This window comes from Canis aureus, chromosome 16 (genome assembly GCF_053574225.1).
Source record: "Canis aureus isolate CA01 chromosome 16, VMU_Caureus_v.1.0, whole genome shotgun sequence".
In the NCBI taxonomy this organism is placed as follows: Eukaryota; Metazoa; Chordata; class Mammalia; order Carnivora; family Canidae; genus Canis; species Canis aureus.
Window position 1 is genome coordinate 20,596,510 of NC_135626.1, and position 26,986 is coordinate 20,623,495.

A 26,986-nucleotide genomic window follows, 5' to 3' on the forward strand; every position below is an offset into this window, starting at 1 on the left:
TATCCTTTACTCTTTGTGCTCATATGCATATTTATGATAATGCACATAATTTTGTAATTTGTAGTTTGTTACATTTTTCTGTATTGCTACAGTCTCCACAATTATTGTCAGGAAAAGTGAATAATAATTTGACTTATTTACTTATTTCTTGATTATTGATAACTTAAGTTTCCTAGATTTTACTTTTATAAATGATTATGCTATGAATATCTTCCTACATATAACATAGATTTTTAAAAAAATAAACCAAAGTGTACATTTGATGTAAGAGTAAGCTAAGGAAAAAAAAAAAAGAAAGAGTAAGCTAAGGCCTAGAAAGGAAGTGATTTGCTTCTTGTCACACAGCTGAGAAAGGGCGGAGTAAGGGCATGAGCCTGATCATCTGACTCCTGAGGAGAATGTGACTACAACCAGATCCTAGTCATCCCACAAATGTTTGTATAAATATCACCTGCTTTACAAAGTCAGTCCACACTCATCTACTTGGAAGAAGTTAGTCGTCTTGAATGTCCTTAATTATCTGCAACTCTTTTTTTCCTTTTTCACTTTTGACCTTCTATGATAATGATACTGTTATGTCATAGCACTGTTGCTAGAGGCAGTATGTGCAGTGGCTAGGGTTTAGGGCCCCGGAACGGTTTGGAGTTGTAATCTCAGCACCTCTTTTTAGCTGTGTGAACATGGGCAAGCTACTCACTTCTAAACCTGAGCTTCCTCACCCTGAAAGTGGGATTTAGTGAGAGATCAAGGGTTAAACAGCACAGTATCTAATACACAGCATGAAATTTATTTTAATTTTTTGTTAATGTTCTCATTAATAACAATTCATGGCAAAAATGTATATATATGATATTGATGGCAAGCTTCTTGAGAGCCAGATCTACTGCTTGATACAGTGTAGGTCCATAGTATGGGCTCAATAAGTATTTGATAACCATAAAATTAATATTGAGCTATGTAATTTCCTCAAACACTTAAAAGGATGATTGGTTTGTAAGAGACATGGGTAAGTATTGAATATGATGTTGCTGGTACCCTTCTAAGCAAAAATTGAAACTCACTTTGCTAGCAGCCAGCCTAAGTAGCTCTAGTACTTTGCCTACAGGGCTTAACCACTCAAAACCTAGCACCTTGGTGTTATGTATATTCTGATTGGGCATTTCTTTCTTTGTTTTTTTTTTTTTAAGATTTTTTTTTTTTTTTTTTTTTTTTTTTTATTTATTTATGATAGTCACAGAGAGAGAGAGAGAGAGAGAGAGGCAGAGACACAAGCAGAGGGAGAAGCAGGCTCCATGTACCGGGAGCCCGACGTGGGATTCGATCCCGGGGTCTCCAGGATTGTGCCCTGGGCCAAAGGCAGGCGCCAAACCGCTGCGCCACCCAGGGATCCCCTAAGATTTTTATTTTTTATTCATGAGAGACAGAGAGAGGCAGAGACAGGAGAAGCAGACTCCCTGCAAGGAGCACAATGTGGGACTTGATCCCGGAGGGATCATGCCTGAGCCGAAGGCAGATGCTCATCACTGAACAACCCAGGTGTCCCTGATTGGGCATTTCTGGTCCAGACACAACCTTTGTGAAGCCAACTCATAAAAATTTTTATTTTTTGGAATTAGTGGGAAGAAACTTTTATTTAGAAGTTGAGATTGTTATACATGGATTTGTTTCTGTAATTTAGTGACTAATCTCTTAATTTTACTTGGCCAAGAAATTGGGATCTGAAGTAGATTTCTATTGCTATGTTACTGAAAAATTAGTGTTGAGCATGTTGTTTAAAAGGTTTAATATTGGGGATCCCTGGGTGGCGCAGCGGTTTAGCACCTGCCTTTGGCCCAGGGCGCGATCCTGGAGACCCGGGATCGAGTCCCACATCAGGCTCCCGGTGCATGGAGCCTGCTTCTCCCTCTGCCTGTGTCTCTGCCTCTCTCTCTCTCATTCTGTGACTATCATAAATAAATAAAAATTAAAAAAAAAAAAAAAGGTTTAATATTTTAAGGAAATTGACAAGAAGGACTGAACTTGTCTTTAAAATACCTTGAATTTATATTCATATCTCTTTCATAGGCAAATTGCTTCTTCTTGAGAAGCTAAGCGGGTTTCTGTAGTTTGCTTTTTGTGAATTAATGTCCACTTCTCATACTAAAAAATAGAACTAGATCATAACACTCAAATATCTAGTTTCATGGCTCTTCATACATGTTGGTGACTAACACTGAATGTATGGACTTACGGGTATGGTTCCCTCTCTAACCGGTGTCTCTAATCTCCACTGCTGGGAGATTGCCACTCTTTCTCAACTCCAGAGCCAGCTGAATCTCAGGCTCAGGACCAACGTCCTCCCTGCCCTCAACTGCTGAGCTCATTCTGACATTAGTGTAGTTTTAGTATGTGAGCCCATGTCCTATTTCTACCTTCTCTGCCATACTCTAGCTCTGAGAACCTCTTTTTTGGCCTCCTTAATAGGATGTTTGTTTTGTAAGCTTGTGAAGGCAGACTGATAAAATGGTTGACTTTGAATAAAAGAACAAAAGTTATGAAACAAAACAGAGCATTTTATATAAATGCTTATTTAAAAAGATTTTAACAGGAATTTTGGACGTGAAAAATGTGATTATTGAAATAAAACACAGAACCTCTAACATGGACATGTTGAAAAGAAAATCAGTGAATTGGGAGATTACTAAAGAATTGTCCTTGACTGGAGCAGAGTGGGTGAAAAGAATTAATTGAAAGATTCCAACATGTATCTAATGGGAGTTCTAGAGCAGGATCCCTGAGCCTCAACACTATTGGCATTTTGGGGCAAATAATTCTTGTAGGGAGCAGCATCCCTGGCTGCTTCCTTCTAGATGTTGCTAGGACACACACTCTCCAACTTGTGACTGCCAAAAGTGTCTTCAGACACTGCCAAATCATTCTTGATTGAGAACCAGTGTTCCAGAGGACTAGGCTGGAGAGAACAGCAGATGAGTAGTATTTGAGAAGACAACCACAGAACATTTTCTAGAATTCAAAAAGAATTTTTAGGTTAGATGTGCATCCTGCAGACCAGGCTGGATGAAAGATAAATCATATATCATTGCGGAAACTGTGGTAAAAAAAAAAAAAAAAAGAAAAGAAAAGAAAAGAAAAGAAAAAACAAAAAGAAAATATAAAGAAAACTGGGATCTCTGGTTAAAGATAAGAGAAAAGACATTATCTATGAAGGATCGCCTGTCAGCTGACTTTTCTGTAATAAAGGCTGGAAAACAAGGAAGTAGTGTCTCAAATGCTAAGGGAAAATATGTCAACCTAGAACTCCATCAACAATGAAACTAACATTCAAGAATGAATGCAAATTATAACCGTTTTTTAAAAAGATTTGAGAGAGTGCCCCAGAGTATGACTGAGGGGAGGGGCAGAGAGAATCTTTCAAGCTGAGTCTGCTGAGTGCAGACCCCACCTTGGGGCTCATTTCCACAACCCATGAGATCATAACCTGAGCCAAAACCAAGAGTTGGACTCTTAGTGCCCCCAAATTATAAGCATTTTTATTAGACATGACTTTAATACAGATCCTCATTTAAAAATTATGAAAAGATTCACCTCTCCAAGAAGAAACGTGAATTAAGAGCCAAGATGCGAGAGTCAAGAGGCAAAAGTAATTTCTATGATAGACGAAGTGGTAGCTTAAAAAATAATCTGAATGTAGAAATTTATAGGCGCTAAACCGCTGAGCCACCGGGGCTGCCCTCTTTTTTTTTTTTTTTTTTTTAACTCTTGAAACATTTTTCATTGAGGTAAAATGCATATGACATAAAATTTTCCACTTTAGCCTTTTTTTTTTTTTAAGATTTTATTTATTCATGAAAGACAGAGAGAGGCAGAGGGAGAAGCAGGCTCCCTGCAGGGAGCCTCATGTGGAACTCCATCCCAGGACCCCAGGATCACACCTTGAACTGAAGGCAGATGCTCCACCACTGAGCCACCCAGGTGCCCCTATCTTAGCCTTTTTTTTTTTTAAAGATTTTATTTATTTATTCATGAGAGACACAGACAGAGAGAGAGAGGGGCAGAGACACAGGCAGAGGGAGAAGCAGGCTTCATGCAGGGAGCCCGATGTGGAACTTGATCCTGGGTCTCCAGGATCACGCTCTGAGCCAAAGGCAGACACTCAACCGCTGAGCCACCCAGGTGTCCCTATCTTAGCCATTTTTAACTATACAGTTCAGTATTCAATACATTCATGATGTGCAACCACCACCACCATCCATTCACAGAGCTTTTTTCATCTTGTAAAACTGAAACATTATACGCATTAATTATCAACCTTCCCATTTCCACACCTTTCCCCCAACCCCTAGCAACCACAGTTCTACTTTGTGTGATTTTTTGACCAAACACCTCATATAAGTAGAATCATGCAATATTTGTCTTTTTGTGGCTGGCTTATTTACTTAGCATAATGTCCTCAAGATTCATCCATGTTATATGTTAGAATTTCTTTCCTTTATAAAGCTGAATAATATTCCATTGCAAATATATACTATATTTTGCTTATCTACCTAATCATCCATCGATGGATGCTTAGATTGCTTCTATGTTATGGCTATTGTGACTAATGCTGCCTAAACATGAATACAAATATCTGTTTGAGACACTGCTTTCAATTCTTTGGGATACATACTTAGAAGTGGAATTGTTGCATTAAATGGCAATTCTATTTTTAATTTTTTGATGGATCACCATACTGTATGATATAGTGGCTGTTCTATATTACATTCCCACCAACAGTGCACCAGGGTTCTCATTTCTCCACATGTTTGCCAACTATTGTTATTTCTGTTTTTGTCAGAGTGGACCTCCTAATGTCCACTAGGAAAGTGGTATCTCATTGTTTTCATGTGCATTTCCCTAATGATTAGTAATGTTTAACATATTTTCATGTGCTTGTTGACTATGTGTATATATTCTTTGGAAAATGCCCTGTGCCCATTTTTTAATCAAGTTGTGTTTTTGTTGAGTTTTAGGAGTTCTCTATACATTTCAGGTATTACTCTCATGTATTTGATTTGTAAATATTTCCTCCTATTCCATCAGTTGCCTTTTTACTCTGATAATAGTAGCTTTTGCTTTTTGTTTTTTGGGTTTTTTCCCCAAATTTTTATTTAAATTTCGGCTATTGGGGCAGCAGGGTGGCTCAGTCAGTTAAATGACTCTTCATTTCGCCTCAGGTCATAATCTCAGGATCTTGATTTCAAGCGTTGGGTCAGCCTCTGTGCTCAGCATGGAGCCTGCCTGGGACTCTCTCCCTCTCCCCCTCCCACCACTCTCATACACACACTCTCTCTCAAATCAATCAACCAACCAACCAACCAATCAATCAATCAATCCAGGTAGTTACCATACAGTGTAATATTAGTTTCCAGTGTAGAATTTAGTGATTCATCACAACCAGTGTCCTCCTTAATCCCCATCACCTATTTAACACCCCCCCACATTCTCCTCCAGTAACCATCAGTTTGATAATAGTATCTTTTATTGCACAAGATTTTAAAATTTTCACGAAGCCCAATTTGTCTATTTTTTCTTTTGTTGCCGGTGCCTTTTGGTCATATTAAAAAAATCATTGACAAATCCAGTGTTGTATCCAAAGCACTACTGCATACATTGTTTCATTTGTGCCTCAAAGATGAAGTAAAGGAAGTTTGTTTCAATTCAGTAATCATTTGTAGAGCAGGAGTTTTTTGTTTTTTTTGTTGTTTTAGTAGAGCAAGTTTTGTGCCAGGTTTTATATTAGATCTTGGAGAACCAAAGATAAGACAAAGACCGCGACCTCAAGTAACATTAACAGATAACATTGGGATATGCCACTGAAAGTGTGACTATGAAGACAGTGATGAAGGGAAAGACACAGATTCTTGGCATATGGTAATGACAGCTAGTGATAGCATTCATAGTGTTTCTTATATTTTTCCCCTATTTCTCCCCAGCTTTATTGAGATATAATTCACATGTAATATTGTGTAAGTTTAACGTGTATAATGTATTGATGTGTACCATTTGTATTGCAAGAAAGAATTGGTGTTTTTTTAAACACCATTTTGAAATTATATTTCACAGTTGATAATTGATTTGATTTGTTTTTGAAAATTATCTTTTCCACAGTTAGAATTTTTTTCCTGTGAACAATCTGAGTGGTATGTTAAAGCATTCAGCCTGGGTTGCCCTCCTTGATATTGTATTTGTGGAAGGAGCGATTAATCTATGTGCATAATTTGGCCCCTTGCATCTAAAATGCAATTTTGCTTGTTAAAAGTATTTTACATAATTAATGCTTTGTAGGTTTGTGGTGTTATTTTTAGATCTGAAAAAGGTGAGAAATAAAACTTGACAAGTCTAGCAGTTGAAGTACATGAAACAAATCAAATATCAACAAAAATAAAAGCTCTTGAGGTGAGGAACATAAAATCTGTGATTATTATCCTTATTAACTCCACAGGAGTGTTGACATGATCAGGGTATCAATAATATAATTAAGTGGAAAAGGATTTTTAAAATTTGAGAAATAGGGAAATAGTTGCTTTAAAGTATGTCTCTTATTTATTTATTTATTTTTTTAGATTTTTAAAAATTTACTCATGAGAGACAGAGAAAGAGGCAGAGACACAGGCAGAGGGAGAAGCAGGCTCAATGCAGGGAGCCCGATGCAGGACTTAATCCCAGGATTCTGGGATCACGCCCTAGGCCAAAGGCAGACACTCAACCATTGAGCCACCCAGGTGTCCCTGTGTCTCTTATTTATACTCAGAAAACCTTGCTTTTTTCTCTCAGTTAAACATCAATGATGAATAGTCCTTTCATATTAATTTCACATTATGATGGCATTCATATGACATTACATAAATGATGGCATTCACTGTGTGCTCCTGTGGCAGCACATACACATATTAGTTACACTGATACAAATGTATATATAAAAGAAAAGTGTGCATTTTATTGCACGTTCTTTTGTACATGGTGTTGAATTCCTTGCTTCATATCAAAGTGAGCCTGTAAACTCCATAATAAAAGATCTGTTTAATTTTGCTTTCTTTTGGGGTGCCTGGGTGGTTCAGTCAGTTAAGTGTCTGCCTTTGGCTTGGGTCATGGTCTCAGAGTCCTGGAGTCAAGCCCTACATCGGCCCCCTGCTAAGTGGAGAGTCTGTTTCTCTCTCTCCACTGCTTGTATATTCATTCTGTCAAATAAATAAATAAAATCTTTAAAAAAAAAAAAAACTTCACTTTTAGAACGCAATCCCTTTATTCTGATAATTTCTTCTAACAGAATACCTCTACACAATGCAGTAATGGAATTATTTTGAGCGATGTTACTATATCAGGGAAAGCTGGTCTTTAGGGTGATCCTGAGGCTCTGCTGCCTTCTTATCAAGGCCAAATCAAGCTTTTCCACCAGAACTGGTCTTTGGATGACAGATTTGTAATACCAGGTAGGAGGCATGTGTTAATGTTGCCTAATAATCTGATTGCTTTCGTGGAATTCAGATGCATGATCAGTGATAGACCATGATCCCACATGTGGAGATATTGTGAGATAATTGATAATTTGGGGGCTATCTCATATTGATTTGACAATTTGACCTCCATTTTTGTGCAGGATTTGGAGATGAAAGTGGCATCGTATTTGGGTGATTTGGGTTCAAATTCTGACTCTAACAGTGTAACTCTGGACAAATACCTTCTTTGAATCTCAATTTCTTCACTTGTAAAAAAGGCACTAGTATTACCTTATAGGTTCTTAATGGAAATTAAATAACATCTTAGCACAAGGCCTAGCATATAGTAAGTAGTTATTCTGTTATCAATAATACAAACATCTAGAGCAATATTTGACATATTTTGTTTGCACCTCAAAGGCATGTAAACTCAATAAAGATGAGTTCCCTTGTAATGTTAACATCCTACTGTTAATTCAGAGAAATCTTAGTGAAAATATTACCATACAAGGTATTAAACTTGTGTGTTGTTAACATTTAATCATCCAAGAAAATGTAAACATTATTGCAGGTTTTTAGTTTTGTTGTTAGACTTTTTTATTCAGTTGATATTAAAGTTAAATAAACACATGCTTATTTCTATTGCATTTAACTTTTAGACTAGACATTGTTACTGAAGAGGAATAAAGACCAGGCCATATTTATAAGGGTTGTGAAACAAATCTTGCAAAGTATAACTAAGGTTAGGCAATATTAAGTGGATACAAATGAATCAGAATGCAGGGGATGAGTAGAATGAAAAGTCTTAAAAGCCTATGCTTCAGAGCTCATTGTCTATTTTTTTAATTGTCTATTTTTTAAACAAGGATAACCCGAGGTATCCTGAAAAAGATTATAAGGGTTATTTAGTTTGAGGTAGGGCTCAGGGAAGCATTTGCAGATGAAGTGCAGAGAATTCTGAAGATGAGCAGTACTCTAGGAGATACCGAAAGTGACACTATAAAGGTAGGAAACACAAAAGCAGTAAAAATATTTCTGTAAAAAATATTTCAGCAAGGAACTTACATACAAGATGATATGAAATATATATACCTAAAACATAGGGAAGAGAGAAAAGAATGGGTTCAAACTTAAACCACCACCAAGTTAATATGGACTGCTGGGCGGTCTGGGTGGCTCAGTGGTTAAATGTCTACCTTTGGCTCAGGTTGTGATCCCAGGGTCCTGAGATCAAGTCCCGCATCAGGCTCCCTTCAGGGAGCCTGCTTCTCCCTCTTCCTAGGTCTCTGCCTCTCTCTCTGTGTCTCTCATAAATAAATAAATATTTTTTAAAAGTATGGACTGCTATATGCAAAAGAGGTTACACACAAACTTAATGGTAACCATATATCAAAAACCACTAATAAACATGCAAAGAATAAAAAGAAAGAAATCCAAATATATCACTAAAGAAAATCAGGAAAACATGAGAGAAAGGTAAGAAAGAATCAGAAAATCTCCAGGAACAACTACAGAACAAGTAATAAAATGGCAGTAAATACATATCTTTCGGGGCACCTGGATGGCTCCATGGTTGAGCATCTGCCTTTGGCTAAAGTTGTGATTCTGGGGTCCTGGGATCAAGTCCTGCATCAGGCTCCCCATGAGGAGCCTGCTTCTCTCTCTGCCTGTATCTCTCAGTCCTGTGTGTTTGTCTCATGAATAAATGAATAAAATCTTTAAAAAATGCATATCTTTGAATGTAAATGAACCAAATGTTCCAATCAAAAGACATGGTGTCAGAACAGATAAAAAACAAGACGCATCTCTGTTACTACAAGAGATTCATTTTAGACCTAAAGATACCTGCAAGTTGAAAGTCACAGAATGGAGAAACATCTGCCATGCAAATGGACGTCGAAAGTCAGAGTAGCAGTACTTAATGTTGGACAAACTAGACTTTATTATAATTTTTTATTTTTAATTTTTCAGACAAACCAGACTGACACAAAGACTGTAATGAGACAAAGAAGGGTACTATATAATAATAAAGGGGACAATCCAACAAGATGATAAAACAATTGTAAATATTTATGCCCCCAACATGGAAGCAACCAAAATACATAAAACAATACAAACATAAAGGAACTAATCAATAATAATACAATAATGGAATTTAACACCACACTTATATCAATAGACAGATTATGTGAACAGAGAATAAGCAAGGAAACAATGACTTTGAATGACACACTAGACCAGTGGACTTAACACATACATTCAGAACATTCTATCCTACGATAACAGAATACACATTCTTTTCTTTTTTTTTTTTTTTTTTAGGTACACATTCTTTTCAAGTGCACATGGAACATTCTCCGGAATAGATCACATAGGAGGCCACAAAACAGGCCTCAACAAATTCAAGAAGATTGAAGTCATCCTAAGCACCTTTTTTTTTTTTTTCCCAAGCACCTTTTCTGACCACAATACTACAAAACTAGAAGTCAGCCATAAGAAAATATTGGGAAAGGCCACAAATACATGGAGTTTGAGCAACATGCTATTAAACATTAATTGGTCAGCCAGGAAATTAAAGAAGAAACTAATGGGGCACTTGGGTGGCTTACTTAAGCATCTGCCTTTGGCTCAGTTCATAATCTCAAGGTCCTGGGATTGAGTTCCATGTTGGGCTCCCTGCTTGGTGGGGAACCTGCTTCTCCCTCTCCTCTTGCCTGCTACTCCCCTTGCTTGTGCTCTTTCTCTCTCTCTCTCTCTCTCTCTCTGTCAAATATCTTAAAAAAAAAAAAGACATGCATGGAAACAAATGAAAATGAAAACACATCAGTTCAAAACCTTTGGGTTGCACCAAAATTGGTCCAAAGAGAGAAGTGTATAGCAATGCAAGCCTAACTTAAGAAGCAAGAAAAATCTCAAACAACCTAACCTTACAAAGAAACAAGGGAAAAGAACAAAGGAAGCCTAAATCCAGGAAAAGGAAGGAAATAAGATTAAGGCAGAAATAAATGATACAGAAACTAAAAAACGATAGATCAATGAAACCAGGAACTGGTTCTTTGAAAAAATTAATATGTAAACCTCTAGCCAGAGAGGCAATTATACAAGAATGTTATGAAAAACTAATAGCAACAAATTGGAAAACCTGGAAGAAATGGATAAATTCCTAGAAATACATTACTACCAAAACTGACACAGGAAGAACTAGAAAACTTGAACAGACTGATAACCAGCCAAGAAATTGAATCACTAATCAAAAAACTCCCAACAAACAAAAGTCCAGAGCCAAATGGCTTCACAGGTTAATTCTACCAAACATTTAAAGAAGAATTAATACTTACTCTCAAGCTATTCCAAAAAATAGAAAAGAAAGGAAAACTTCCAAACTCATTCGATGAGGCCAGCATTACCTTGATACCAAAACCAGATAAAGACTCCACTAAAAAAGAGAACTACAGGCCAATATCCCTGATGAACATGGATGCAAAAATTCTCAAAATGGGGCACCTGGGTGGCTCAGTGGTTGAGCATTTACCTTTGGCTCAGGTTGTGATCCCAAAGTCCTGGGATTAAGTCCCACATCAGGCTCCCTCAGGGAGACTGCTTCTCCCTCTGCATATGTCTCTGCCTCTCTCTCTCTCCCTGTCTCATGAATAAATAAATAAAATATTTTTAAAAATTCTCAAAATGCTATCAAGCTGAATCCAGCAATACATTAAAAAAGTCATTCACCATGATCAAATGGTATTTATTCTTGAGTTACAAGGGTGGTTCAATATATGTAAATCAATCCACATGATATACCACATAAATAAAAGGATAAGAAACATACGATTATTTCAATAGATGAAGAAAAAACATTTGACAAAGTACAACATCCATTTATGACAAAAATCTCAAAATAGGTTCAGAAGGAACATACCTCAGCATAATAAAAGCCATATATGAAAGACTCACAGCTAATATCCTCAATGGGGAAAAGCTAAGAGCCCAGGAACAAAACAGGGATATCCACTCTCCCCACTGTTGTTTAACATAGTACTAGAAGTTCTAGCCACAGCAATCAGACAAGAAAGAGAAATAAAAAGCATCCAAATAGATAAGGAAAAAGTAAACCTGTCAGTATTTGCAGATGACATGATACTCTCTATAAAAAACCTGAAAGACCCTATCAAAAAACTGCTAGAACTGATAAATGAATTCAATAAAGTGGCAGGATACAAAATCAACATACAGAAATCTGTGGCATTTCTATATGCCAGTAATGAAGCAACAGAAAGAGAAATTAAGGAATCTATCCTATTTACAACGGCACCCAAAAAAACAAGATACCTAGGAATAAACATAGCCAAAGAGATGAAAGAACTATACCCTGAAAATTATAAAACACTGATGAAAGAAATTGAAGATAACACAAAGAACTGGAAAGTCGTTCCATACTTACGGATTCGAAGAATAAATATTGATAAAATGTCTATACTACCCAAAGCAATCTATACTTTTAATGCAATCCCTATCAAAATACTGCCTGCATTTTTCACAGAGCTAGGAAAAACAATCCTAAAATGTGTAAGGAACCATTAAAGGCTCAGGTCATGATCCCAGGGTCCTAGGATCGAGCCCCACATTGTTCTTCCTGCTCTGTGGGGAGCCTGCTTCTCCCTCTGCCTGCTGCTCCCCCTGCTTGTGCTCTCTCTCTCTCTCTGTCAAATGAATAAATAAAATCTTTAAAAAAAGAAAGGAAGAAAAAGTGAGAGGTATCACAATTCCAGATTTCAAGTTCTATTACAAAACTATAGTAATCAATATAGTATGATGCTGGTACAAAAATGGACACATAGATCAATAGAACAGATTAGAAAACCCAGAAATGAGTCCACAATTATATGGTCAATTCATCTTTGACAAAGCAGGAAGAATATCCAGTGGGAAAAAGACAGTCTTTTCAACAAATAATGTTGTGAAAACTGGACCACTTAACATGGCTCACAAAAATAAATTTAAAAATGGATTAAAGACCTAAACGTGAAACCTGAACCCATAAAAATCCTAGAAAACATAGGCAGTAACTTCTTTGACATCAGCTGTAGCAATGTATGTTCTTTCTATGTATGTTCCCTGAGGAAAGACAAACTAAAGCAAAATAAACTATTAAGACTACATCAAGGGGTCCCTGGGTGGCTCAGCAGATTAAGCATCCGACTCTCGGTTTTGGTTCAGATCATGATCTCAGGGTCATGAGATTGAGCCCTGTATTAGGCTCCATGCTTAGCTTTTATTTAAAGCTTAGCTTAGCTCCATGCTTTTTTTTTTTTTTTTTTTAAATAAAAAACTTAAAAAAAAAAGATGAGCAGGACTCTGAAGTACTGAGGAACTTAGCATGGAGCCTGTTTAAGGTTCTCTCTCTCAAAGGGGGGGGTTCTCTCTCTCCCTCCCGCTGCCTCTTCCCACCCCACTTGCACATGCTCTCTCCCTCTTAAAACAAACAAAAAACCTACATCAAAATAAACTTCACAGCAAAGGAAACAACAAAACTAAAAGGCAACCTATGGAATGGTAGACAATATTTGCAAATGGCATATCTGATAAAGGGTTAGAATCCAAAATACATAACTTAAAAAACTCAAAGCCCCAAAAATGAATAATCAAATTAAAAATGGGCAGAAGACATGAATAGGCATTTCTCCAAAGACGACATACAGATGGCCAACAGACACAGGAAAAGATGCTCAGTATCCCTCATCATCAAGGAAATGCAAATCAAAACTACAATGATATATCTCATATCTGTCAGGATGGCTAAAATCAACAACACAAGAAACAGCAGGTGTTAGGACAAGGAGAAAACGGAGCCCTCTTGCACTGTTGGTAGGAATGCAACCTGGTGCAGGCACTGTGGAAAACAATATGGAGATTCCTTCAAAAAGTTAAAAATAGAACTACCCTACAATCCAACAATTGCACTACTAGGTATTTATTCAAAGAATAAGAAAATACTAATTCAAAGGGGTACATGCATTCTGATGTTTATTATAGCATTATCTAAAATGACCAAATTATGGAAAGAGTCCATGTGTCCATCAACTGATGAATGGATAAAGAAGATGTACACACACACACACACACACACACACAATGGAATATTAGTTATAAAAAAGAATGAATGTTTACCATTTGCATGACAGGACTAGAGGTTATGATGCTCAGCAAAATAAGTCAGAGAAAGACAAATGCCATGAGTTCACACATATGTGGAATTTAAGAAACAAATGAGCAAAGGAAAAAAAGTAAGAAACAGACTCTTAACTATAAAGAATTGATTATCAGAGGGGAGCTGGATAGGGGAATTAAGGAGTGCACTTGTCATGATGAGCACTGGGTGATGAAGTGTTGAATCACCATATTTTTTTGTATAAGATTTTACTTCTGGGATCCCTGGGTGGCGCAGCGGTTTGGCGCCTGCCTTTGGCCCAGGGCATGATCCTGGAGACCCGGGATCGAATCCCACATCAGGCTCCCGATGCATGGAGCCTGCTTCTCCCTCTGCCTGTGTCTCTGCGCCTCTCTCTCTCTCTCTGTGACTATCATAAAAAAAAAAAAAAAAAGATTTTACTTCTTTTTTAAAAAGATTTTATTTATTCATGGGAGACACAGAGAGAGTCAGAGACATAGGCAGAGGGAGGAGCAGGCTCCATGCAGGAAGCCTGATGTGGGACTTGATCCCAGGACTCCAGGATCATGCCCTGAGCCACCCAGGCGTCCCTGAATCACCATATTCTACCCCAAAACTAATATCACACTATATGTAAACTAACTGGAATTTAAATAAAAAACTTAAAAAAAGATGAGCAGGACTCTGAAATACTGAGGAATTTTCAGGAGAAGTATGAATATGAAGGGTAGTCCCCATAAATATGCATGGGTAATTTACCTGATGGCTATATTTTCAGGACCAGATGGTATTTTATTCACTTGTTTCTGTTAAGATTTATTTATTTCAGAGCGAGCACATGAGCAGGGTGAGGGGAAGTGAAAGAGGGAGACAAGCCGACTGTCCTGAGACCATCCATAATCAGAGCCAAAATCCAAAATCAGATGCTTAACCAACTGAGCCACCCAGGCGCCCCAACATTATATTCTTTTTTAAAAAAATATTTATTTATTCATTCATGATAAACAGAGAGAGGGAAAGGCAGGCTTCATGCTGGGAGCCCGACGTGGGACTCGGTCCCAGGACCCCAGGATCGCGCCCTGGGCCAAAGGCAGGCGCCAACCCGCTGAGCCACCCAGGGATCCCTAACATTATATTCTTAAAGGCCTCTTTCAGTTGCCATTTCCTCCTGAACTCCTCCCCAATTTTCTACCAGCTAATAAGAATCTTTACTATGGGGTTTGGTTGGCATTAATTTATGCTTCTCTTTAAGTTTTTTTTTTTTTAATTTTTTTATTTATGATAGAGAGAGAGAGACACACACACACACAGGCAGAGGGAGAAGCAGGCTCCATGCAGGGAGCCTGATGTGGGATTCGATCCCGGGTATCCAGGATTGCGCCCTGGGCCAAAGGCAGGCGCCAAACCGCTGCGCCACCCAGGGATCCCCACATTTCTCTTCTTTAAGACAGAATTATACTTTCCAATTTCACAATTTCTTCAAAGTGCTGAAAGGAAAATAAATGTTGCACCTAGGAATTCTATTCCAGCCAAATTACCACTCAAATTTGGTGAGAAAATGTAAATAGAGGTACACAGGAAGCTTGGAAAATTTGGCACCCATAGACTCACTCTGAAATAACTACTTTTAGTCATTTTAGTTAGATTTCTGGGGACTCGAAAGGTTCAGTTTTATCCAGAAATGAAACATCTGCCTCAACCTAGGAGCACTCCAACCTAGGTGCATGCAAAGGATATACCTGTGGAGTGTGGAGTGCATCATTTTGGAGTCAGTTTCTGTTATAAGATGTGTTCTGTAAGAAAAATGAACGTAGGAGGGAACAATGAGGACAAGAAGAAATAGTAAGCAAATATATTAGGGAAATTAATTGTCTGAGTATTAATTAGATTAAAGCATTTTGAAGTAGTCATGAACTAAAATTCCACTCATATCAACATGGCAGGTATGTTATATTGAGGCAGGTGAGTACTGAATAAAGGGTAGTAAAAATATTTTAAGGATCTTGTTTGTTCAAGGGGGGAGGTATAGATATTAACTCTAGATATTATTATTATTTTTTAAATATTTTTATTTATTTGATAGAGCACAAGTGCTGGGGGTGTGAAGGGCAAAGAGAGAGAGGGAGAGGGAGAAGCAGGCTCCCAGCTGAGCAGGGAGCCTGACATGGGGCTCGATCCCAGGACCCCAAGATCACCACCCGAGCCAAAGGCAGATGCTCAACCAACGGAGCCACCCAGGCGCCCCCTAGATATTATTTTTTTAAAAGATTTTATTTATTCATGAGAGACACACACAGAGAGGCAGAGACACGGGCAGAGAGAAGCAGACTCCATGCAGGGAGCCGGATGTGGGACCTGATCCCGGGACTCCGGGGTCACGCCCTGGGCCAAAGACAGACACGCATCTGCTGAGCCACCCAGGTGTCCCAACTCTAGATATTATTAGAGAAAAAGTTCAAGTATATGTATAATAATTTAAAGGTAGCCACTTGAAGATTAAAAGTTGGGTAGAAAAAATTGAGTAACGAAACTTGATCAATCCAGTGGAAGGCAGGAAAGTGACAATGGGGAGATAAGAAGAAGATGCATTAAATAGAAAACTCTAAATAAAATCATAAAAATTAAAATATTTTATAAGTTACTTAAAAGAAAATGGCTTAAATACACTATTTTTTAAAAAGCTCATCTTGTATTAAAATCACACTCAAGGCAGCCCCGGGTGGCTCAGCAGTTTAGTGCCGCCTTCAGCTCAGGTCAGGGCCTGATCCTGGAGACCCAGGATCGAGTCCCACGTCAGGCTCCCTGCATGGAGCCTCCTTCTCCCTCTGCCTGTGTCTCTGTCTCTCTCTATCTCTGTGTCTCTCATGAATAAATAAATAAGTCTTAAAAAAAAAGATAACTTGGGCAGCCCTCCTGGCTCAGCGGTTTAACACCGCCTTCAGCCCAGGGCATGATCCTGGAGACAAGGGATCAAATCCCACATCGGGCTCCCTGCATGGAGCCTGCTTCTCCCTCTGCCTGTCTCTACCTCTCTCTCTCTCTCTCCCTCTCTCCCCCTCACTGTGTGTGTGTCTCTGATGAATAAATAAATAAAATCTTAAAAAAAAATAAAATCACACTCATATACTGACATCCAGCAATATGATGTTTATAAAAGACAGGTGTAAAACAACATAGAAAACCTAAATATTAAATAGAAAAAGATATTCCAGGCAAATAGTAACCAAAAGTTCATCTAAAGTAGCAATTTAGCTCCAGTCAAAATGTGATGTGAGGAAAAAAAATTTTTTAAAGATTTTATTTATTAGAAAGAGAGAGAGAACAGAGACATACAGGCAGGGAGCCTGACATGGGGCTTGATCCCAGAATCCTGGGAAGAAGGCAGATGCTTAACCGACTTACCCACCCAGGTGCCCTGAAAAAAATTTTAAGAGGAAATTTGATTTTTATAAAGGAAAGAATCTATCTAAAAGATTGAGCCATCATATAAGTAGTCCCAACACTGTTAGTATTAGGTGAATACAAAACAAGATAATATTTCACTTAGATTGACAAAAATGCCAAGAATTGGCATGAATATGGAGAAAATGGTATTTTGTCACATCACTTGAGAGAGGGTTGGGTGTGTTGCTGCATGGTCATTTGGAAGAGTAATTTGACAGTACCTAATGAAACTGAAAATGAATCTGTTTATATAATCCAACCATTATACTTCTGGGTATACTAAGAAACTTTCACACATGTGTGAGGCTATTCATGCAAGCATTGTTTGTAACAGCAAAAACAAAGAGTAACAATCTAAGTGTTCATTAATAGTGGAATGAATAGGGGCGCCTGGGTGGCTCAGTGGGTTGAGCATCTGCCTTCTGCTCAGGTCATGATCCTGGGGTCCTGGGACGGAACTGCATGTTGGGCTCATTCCAACACAGAGAGTCTGCTTCTCCGCCTCCCTCTGCCCCTTCCCCCAACTCGTGTTCTTTCTCTCAAATAAATAAAGTAAAATAAAATAAAATAAAATAAAATACTGGATAAATGTGGGATAGTCATATAGTGCAATTTATAGACTTAAGAGGAATAAAATAACTCTATATGCAGTTCACTGGACAATGTAGAATGATAAAAGCAAGATGCAGAACACTGATATGCTTCCATTATATAAATAAAAAATGATTGTTCACACAAAGCAATACTGATTTGTCTCTAAACTGAATGAAAAGTTTTTTCTCTACGTGGGAAGGATGGGACTGGCAATGGTGGCTGAAAGGGATGTTAGTTTTCTCTTTTTAATGTTTTATTTCCTAAGAAGATGAATAAAAGTTGACACATTTATAATTATTAATTCTGAATGATAGGAATGTCGGTGTTTGTTTTATAATTCTTAGTATTTTTCTTCACTTATTTATTTTCTCAGAAATTAACAACAACCAAAAAGGAAATTAAAGTAAAATCGAAGAGGAGAATCTGGCTAGCTCAGTCTGTAGAGCATGAAACTCTTAATCTTGGGGTTGTGAATTTGAGCCCCACATTGTGAGTACAGTTTATTTAAAAAATAAAACTGAAGAAATGGTTGAACTTCAGTAAATATTTCTTCATTGGAAGAGCTATATCCCAGACTATCTCTTCAAAGTTGAGAAAAGGGATGATTAAAAGCATTAAATAATTGAAATAACTATATATTTTAGCTACTTTTTGGGACACTTTTGCTTAACATCTTACTATTGAAAGATGGGGAAAAAAAAAAAAAGATGAGGAAATTGGGCACCTGGGTGGCTCAGTCAGTTAAGCACCTGATTTCAGCTCAGGTCATGATCTGAGGGTCCTGGGATCCGGCCCTGCACTTGGCGAGGAGTGTGCTTGTCCCTATCTCTGTCCCTCTGCCTCTCCCCTGATTCATGTTCTTATTCTCTCTCTCAAATAAATAAATAAAATCTTTTTTTTTTTTTTTTTTAAGGAAGATGGGGACGCCTGGGTGGCTCAGCGATTGGGCATCTGTCTTTGCTTCCAGGTGTGATCCTGGATTCCTGTGATTGAGCTCCTTGCATGGAGCCTGCTTCTCCTCCCTCTGACTGTGTCTCTGCCTCTTTCTGTGTCTCTCATGAATAAATAAATAAAATCTGAAAAAAAATTAAAAAGGAAGATGAGGAAATTAAAGTTAGCACTGAAAAACTTTTCATCTTCTCTCCCCATCCCATTGTTTTTGGCAGTTATATTGTTATTAGTCAAAGTTCACAACATTTACTTTATATCCCATTTAGTCTCAGTTCTATATTTAAATAGAATCATAGCCTACCACCAGAAATGCTTTCCTATTATTGAGTTCATTGTTTTGATCCATCACTAAAATAGAGTTTATCAACTTTTTTTCTATAAAAAGCCTTTGTTTCATATTCCCTGATTTTTTTAATGTTGAAAATATCATATGTGTGTGTTTCTCTTGTATTTGAACAATATCCTGATTGGGAATAATATTCTTGGGCCACATTTTCTTTCTTTTCAAACTTGGGGTAGTATTTCATTGTCTTCTGGCATTGGATCTTGCCTTAGGTCTGAGACAAGCTTGATGCCCAGCTCCACTTTATCTCTTTTAGTCAACTTGTTTTGTCTGTCTGGTTGTCCAAAAATGCTTTCTTTAACTTCAGTGTATGGCTACTTAACTGGGATAGTGATTTGTGTCTACCATTCTGTAGAAATATTATGTGTTATTTCCACCTGTAACTAATTTTTTCATTTACAAAAAAGACATTTTCAAAAATTATTTCTTTGAATAATCTTTCTATTTTACTTGTTAGGTTCTTTACTTCAGGGTCCTCAATTAGCTTTATGGTAGCTGTCTTTCTTCTTTATTTTCTCTATAATCTAGGAATTCCCCAAAGTCTGTAAACTAATGTAAATTACAATCATGGAGTGGTGATTATTGGGATGGGTTGGCAGAAGCAAATTCAATCCAGGTCTCCTAGGAATAACAAAGATAAAACCCTTTTGAAGATAAGCTCACATTTCAAAATTACAAACATATGAGAAAAAAATCCTCCAGGAGGAAAATTCATCATACACTACTAACTGTAGAATTGGGTCCCCAAGAACATCAAATACTACCAGATACAGATTATAGACTTTGGTTTAAATACTTAAAAACATAAAAGGAGGAACCTAATGCATTAGAAAATAATACCATACTTTGGAAAAGGGACAGTTTTGGAAAAGGATCAAATAAATCTTGTGGAAATTAAAACACATATTTCAATTTGGTTAAAGCTTAGTAGCAGATGGATTAAATAGCACATCAGAAGAAGCTGATATAATCAGTGAACTATTAATACATTAAAAAATTCACCTGGAATATAACAGAGAGATAAGGCAATGGAAAAGATAAGAAATATGGTGAGAAAAAGCAAATAGTGCTGTCTGATAGAACTATAATGTGAGAGGGGTGCCTAGGTAGCTCAGTCAGTTGAGCATCCAGCTCTGGGTTTTGGCTCAGGTTCTGATCTCATGGATCATGAGATTGAATCCTGAGTTGGGCTCCAGGCTCAGCGGGGATTCTGCTTGAAGATTCTCTTCCTCTGCTCCTCCCCCAACTCGTGAGCGCACACGCACACACACACACACTCTCTCTCTCATAAATAAATAAATATTTTTAAAAAAGAAAAAAGAAATAAGTGAGGTACATACATAATTTAAAATTTTCTAGTACTCATATTAAAGAAAGTAAAAAGAAACTGATGAAATTAATCAAAAATATTATTTAACATATAATCAATATAAAATTATGAATTTTCAATTCTTTTTTCAAAAAAAGAATTGTCTTTATTTTTAAAAAATTTTAAATTTATTTTAGAGAGAGAATGAGCACGAGTGTTGGGGAGTGCCAGAGGGAGAGAGGAGACAGAAGCAGACTCCCTGCTGAGTGTGGCATCTGATATAGGGGCTGGAGATCATGAACTGTGCCAGAAACCAAGAGTCAGATGTTTAACTGACTGAGCCACTCAGGCTCCCCTTTCATTCTGTCTTTAAAATCCAGTGTGTTATTGGGATTCCTGGGTGGTTCAGTGGTTGAGTGTCTTCCTTGGGCTCAGGTCATGATCCCAGGGTCCTAGGATGGAGTCCTGCACCAGGCTACCTGCAGGGAGCCTGCTTCTCCATCTGCCTGTGTCTCTGCCTCTCTCTATGTCTCTTATGAATAAATGAATGAATAAATAAATAAATAAATCTTTAAAAAATTTTTTTAAATCTTTAAAAAAAAATCCAGTGTATATTTTGCACTTATACTACTGCTGAGTTTGGACTGGCCACATTTTAAGTGCTTAGTAGCCACATGTACTAGTGACTACTGTATTGGACAATGCAGATCTAACTTACATCTAAAAGGATTTCCAGAAGGGAAGAGAAACAGAGGAGGCAATAATTAAAGACATTATGTTGAGAAGCTTCCAGGGTTAATGTAAGGCATGAATCCTCAGATTCAGGAAGCACAGTGAATGTTCATTAGAATGTAAATATTTTGTAGTGAAACTGTAGAGAGCCTAGAATGGAAAAAACATTAAAATTAATTGGAGAGAAAAGACAGATTACCTACAAAGGAATTTCAATTAGACTGAAAATGGTCATCTTTAATGCTGAATAAAAGTAAATGTCAGTATAAGAATTTTATACCCACCTGAACTGCCACTTAAGAATGAGAGTCAAAATAAAGACCTTTTTAGTTAAAGGCAGAGTGTATCACTAACAGGTTTTCACCAAAGGATAACCATAATAAAACATAAATGCAATAAGGTATCTGGAGGTCTAGGGAAAGGTGGCAGTGTGAGAGAGGATTTCCAAAGAGATGAAAAGATAATAATGACATTCTTTGTCTAGTTTTTACTTTCTTTTCCCCTCTAGAGCTTCAGTGGCAGTGGACTTGCAGAGCTGGTGAATCACCACTAACTTAGAACTGCTAACCTTAGCTCCCTTAGTTACACAGAGTATGGGGGAGAGAAGTAGAAGTGTATACTCTTGTATTAGCTGGAGAGCACATTATAGCATTCCCCTTTTGGTCATTTATGGGATATAAAACATTTTAAAAGCTCAATAAAAAATTAACAATTATAGGGGTGCCTGTCTTACTTGGTCTGTAGAGCATGACTCATGACTCTCAGGGTCCTGAGTTCCACATTGGTGTAGAGATTACTTAAAAATAAAAAAAAATTAACAGGGGCACCTGGGTGACTCAGTCGGTTAAGCATCTGCCTTCCACTCTGGTCACGATCTCCAGGTCCTGGGATTGAGCCCTACATCCAGCTCTCTGCTCAGTGTGGAGTTTGCTTCTCCTTCCCCCTCTCCCATTGTGCTCTCTCAAAATCTTTTTAAAAAATTAATAGTTGTACAGGAGAAAGAAATAGTTTTGGAATATGGGGTAGCATGGGGGGAGGTTAGGGCTTTGTGGTTTGTCTTGGAATGGTGGAGGGACAAAAAGAGCTTAGCAGAGAGGGAAGGGAGGCAAGTTGAGGGTGAGGAAGCCTAAGATTAGAAACAAAGTTGACGATTGATTGATAGAGCCTTTTGCTATAAAAATCACTGATTAAATGTTCATTTAGCCCTCTATGAGGGCTCCCTGAGGAAGGGGAGTGGTGGGTGCTAATCAGCTAATTTAGCCAGCGACTTAACTATTTTTTTTAAACTAATGAATTAATTAATTTATGAGAGACACAGAGAGAGAGGCAAAGACACAGGCAGAGGGAGAAGCAGGCTCCCCACAGGGAGCCTGAAGTGGAATTCCATCTCAGGACCCCAGGATCATGCCCTGAGTCAAAGGCAGACACTTAACCACTGAGCCACCCAGTCAGCACTGCAACTTAAGTATCTTTTAAGAGCTACCATTTATTGAGCACTTATATGTGTCAGTCATAGTACTGAAGTGTTATAGTGTCTTTAAAACTTTAATCTTCAAACACTTGTGTGAAATATTTTTTTTTTATGTTGGTAAAGTACACAGAATGAAATTTAAAATTTTAACCATTTTTCAGCTTGCAGTTCTGTGGTATTAAGCATATTTCACATGGTTGTGCAACCATCAAATGGAGTATATTTATTTTAAAGATTTTATTTATTTATTTTTTTAGAGCAAGGGCTAGAGTCGGGGGAGGGGCAGAGGAAGAGGGCTGGATCTCACAACCCAAGATTTCTATCTGAGCCAAAACCAAGAGGTGGACACTCAACTGATTGAGCCACCTAGGCACTCCTCAAATGGAGTAGGTTTTAAAAATGGTTTTACTGATGACTGAAATCAATCTCAGAGAGTTTAAGTAATTTGACTATTAGATGGCAGTAAAGACTTGAGCTCCTTGTTTGCCTGACTTCAAATTCTGTATTCTTTTTTCTACAGTATAGAATACCTTTGCCAGAAGCAACTTGAAAGCCATCTTTATTTTTTTAGAGATTTTATTTATTTATTCATAGAGACAGAGAGAGAGAGGCAGAGACACAAGCAGGCATCATACAGAGAGCCTGATGTGGGACTCGATCCAGGGTCCCCAGGATCACACCCCGGGCTGCAGGCGGCGCTAAACCGAAAGCCATCTTTAAAGATTGTATGTCTAGGAATCCCTGGGTGGCGCATTGGTTTAGCGCCTGCCTTTGGCCCAGGGCGCGATCCTGGAGACCTGGAATCGAATCCCACGTCGGGAGCCTGCTTCTCCCTCTGCCTGTGTCTCTGCCTCTTTCTCTCTCTGTGTGTGTGTGTGACTATCATAAAAAAAAATTGTATGTCTAGGGCAAGAACCCAAAGGACTTCCTGGTCTTCCAATTAGAGATGTGATTTTGGAATAAAAATAAAGATAGTGGGAGGTAGATGGTTGACTACATAGTGGCAATACTGGAATTTGATTTTTTGGACCAAATAATCATTTGCTCACCATACATATTCCTGATTTTTTTCCATGTCCATATACTATATCTATTGCTATCTAAATTGACCCACTTTTTTTTTTTAAAGATTTTATTTATTTATTCATGAGAGACACAGAGAGAGAAGCAGAGACACAGGCAGAGGGAGAAGCAGGCTCTATTCCATGCAGGACTTGATGCCGGGACTCTGGGATCTCACCCTGGGCCAAAGGCAGGTGCTAAACCGCTGAGCCTCCCAGGCATCCCGACCCACTTTGCTTTTCAGTATAATTACGCATCTCTACCTTCAACGGAAAATCAGTAGTATTATTGGCTCTAGGTAGGATGTAACCTTAAAAACAAAAACAAGGAAGCGTAACTCCACATAGGTACTGTTGCTTCCTCTCACTTTGTTAAGAAGAGAGATGAAAGAATATTAAAGAGCCATTAAAAACATAGTGACATCACACTGAACCTTTCTTCTTAACATCGTGAGAGGGACTGGAAGATACTTGGAAACATGTCCCAGTATTTCAAGAATGGGGAATATGGCATGGGTGGGCCTCATGGAGGTGGAGGTGAAAATTAGAAAATTGTTAGGAACTGAGGTGGCCTTTTGTGGATGTGTTTGGATTCTCTTCCATGACATCCCTGCATTTCTTCACTCATCTGCTGAGTTTTCCTTCTACCAACTTGGATCTCATTGGTTCCAAGTGACAGATTTTGATTTTAGTTCCCTTGGTTAAGTGGCTGAGTCTCTCAGTTCCCCAGTGCCTGAGAGAGGAATTGGATTGGTCCTGCTGATCTTTTTAGGTCAATCCCTATAAACTCTAGGTCATGACGAATCTGAGACAGCCCCTTCACGCGTACCTCATCTAAACAGCAATGGCAAAACAGTCACATAGTGTAGGGCATGGACACTTAGGGCAGCAGAATTTTGTGGCAGGGCAGATATTAGTACTTATCCAACAAATATGTATTGAGTGTTTGCCATGTGTGCAAGCCACTACCATGGGAGCTGGGGTCTTTAACAGTGGACAAGATTTTTTTTTTTTTAAGATTTTATTTATTCATTAGAGACACAGAAAGATAGAGAGAGAGGAAGAGACACAGGCAGAGGGAGAAGCAGGCTCCATGCAGGGAGCCTGATGTGGGACTCGATCCCAGAACTCCAGGATCAGGCCCTGGGCCAAAGGCAGGCACCAAACTGCCGAGTCACCCAGGGATCCCCAACAGTGGACAAGATTGACAAGGTCCCTGAAACCTTGTGGAGGGAAGCGAGCTTTAGACTAGTGACATAGGAAATCAAAGACTATGTTAGGTCCTGAGACGGAGATAAACAGAGTGATATGTTGGTTCCTGGACTGAAGGTGGAGGAGATTACTTTTAATGGGATGACACAGAAGGCCTCTTTGTAGAAATGATCTTTGAGCTGAAAGCTGGGGAGGGAACATAAAGGCTTTGAGGTGGGAAAGAACTTGGCATGTTTGAGGACAAAAAAAAAGAAAGAAAAAAAACACAAAAGGGCCAACTGAGCAGAGTGAGTAAGGGGTGAAGTTGGAGAAGTAGTCAGGGGCCAGATTATGCAACACTTTGTGGCCCCCAGTGAAAGGGATGGTAACCAGACCCTCCCCAATTCCCAGACTGTCAGATACATGCAGAGAAATTTTGAAGATGCTCAGCATGGAGATGAATGGCAGAACAACTGCCAGAAGATGGGTGGGAGCTTTTGGTGACATTGAGAATGTTACATTCCTGAGAATGACTTATGGTTTTGTATTACTTAAGTGTAAGAGCATTGGTTGCCCATCAGTGCAGTCAGTGAAAGATGACTAGTAAGCAGTAGCTAGTGATCCCTATAACGTAAGTTACTTCTCACTCTTCTGTAATGAAGATGCTACATGGAAAGAAAATAACATTTATTCTGTATGACCTCATATTATCTTATCTACTATCCTTACAGAAACCTTGAGAGTTAGGTTTTATTATCCCTTTTTTTTCCAGATGAGAAAACCAAAGATCACAGAAATTAAGAAACATGTTAAAATCATCAGCAAAGTGGCTGGCCTGGGCTTTGAAAGCAGGTGGATTACTCCAAAACCTGTGGTCCTTTTATTGTGTTTTCTCCCTGATGATACTGTTTGAAAGATAAAGATACAATGGAGGTATAGAGATCACTCTCTTGGACTTGATGGGAAAGAAAGGGATGATCAAGGGCAAGTAGTGTAATAAACTAGTCCTGTATGCCTCTTGCATCTCCTATGGGATCACTGGGTAGCTCCAAAGAGTAGGACCAGTAGGAGATTACTATATGTATATAATCTTTAAAAATGTTAGAGAGGGGGCAGCCCAGGTGGCTCCGTGGTTTAATGCCTCCCTCAGCCCAGGGTGTGATCCTGGAGACCCGGGATCGAGTTCCATGTCAGGCTCCCTGCATGGAGCCTGCTTCTCCCTCTACCTGTGTCTCTGCCTCTCTCTCTCTCTGTCTCTCTGTCTCTCATGAATAAATAAATAAAATCTTTAAAAAAAATGTTAGCGAGGATGGTGTGGAACTGATAATACCTAAAGAACATGTTCAGGAGAATAACTACTAGGTAATATTTAGCTGTGGTGGCAATGGTTGGAGAAAGGAGGAATCAGTTTAGGTAACTAGGAAACTGAGCAGATGGTGGTGCTGTAATAGACATATTGAAGGATTTGGTGCAGGTACAAGCTACATTCCTCTATCCATTCTTTGTTGGATCTCCCATTTCTTCCTCGAGATAATGTCTCCTAATTATTAGGTCATTTCTAATGACTTAAAGTCCATTCTATCTGCTTTCTGCTCAGTTTTGCTGTGAACCTAAAACTGCTCTAAAAAATAATTTATTAAGAAGAAAAGTCCAGTCTAGCCTAAATCAAGACATCAATTTCATATCTATTTTTTATTTTTTAAAGATTTATTTACTTATTTGAGAGAGAGCACACAAGCAGGGGGAGAGGCAGAGGGAGAGAGACAGCACGAATCCTCAAGCAGACTACCCACTGAGCTTGGAGCCCGACATCTGTTCGATCTCACAATGCTGAAATCAAGACCACACCACTCAACCGACTGAGCCACCCAGGTGCCCCCATATTTATTTTAAAGTTTCTCCCCTCTCTGACTCTAAGTTGGAAATTGGTGTTTAGTTTATACTTTTCCTCTTTTCTTTTTCCTCCCTCTCTCACTCTGCTGTTTCCGGGTCTCCTCTGGCTTTAAGGGTGAGGCGTGTGTTTGGGGAGAGCAGGGAAGTAGGCGAGGGATTAAAGAAAGGAAGTAAAAGTGTCTCACATGACTCATATCATTAGAAGCAGAGGTCCATGTGATTTATGGGTTCTTTAGAGGCTATTCCTGTGAACCTTAAGATCCTTTTTCAGTCATTGCTTCTTGATGTCCACCCTTCTAGTCTCTTATTACTGGGTCTTTTCACTCTGGTGGGAAATTGAATGGTGGGCCTAT

The 26,986-nt window shown here is 38.4% G+C and overlaps 1 long non-coding RNA gene across 1 annotated transcript; it reads left to right on the plus strand.

Moving 5' to 3' along the window:
* The first annotated feature begins 1,408 nt into the window (after window positions 1-1,408).
* Window positions 1,409-26,406, plus strand: LOC144286095 (uncharacterized). Its single transcript, XR_013354189.1, has 4 exons — window positions 1,409-1,779; window positions 1,982-7,469; window positions 18,056-18,171; window positions 25,513-26,406. It is a non-coding gene; the product is annotated as an uncharacterized LOC144286095 (long non-coding RNA).
* The last annotated feature ends 580 nt before the right edge of the window (window positions 26,407-26,986 follow it).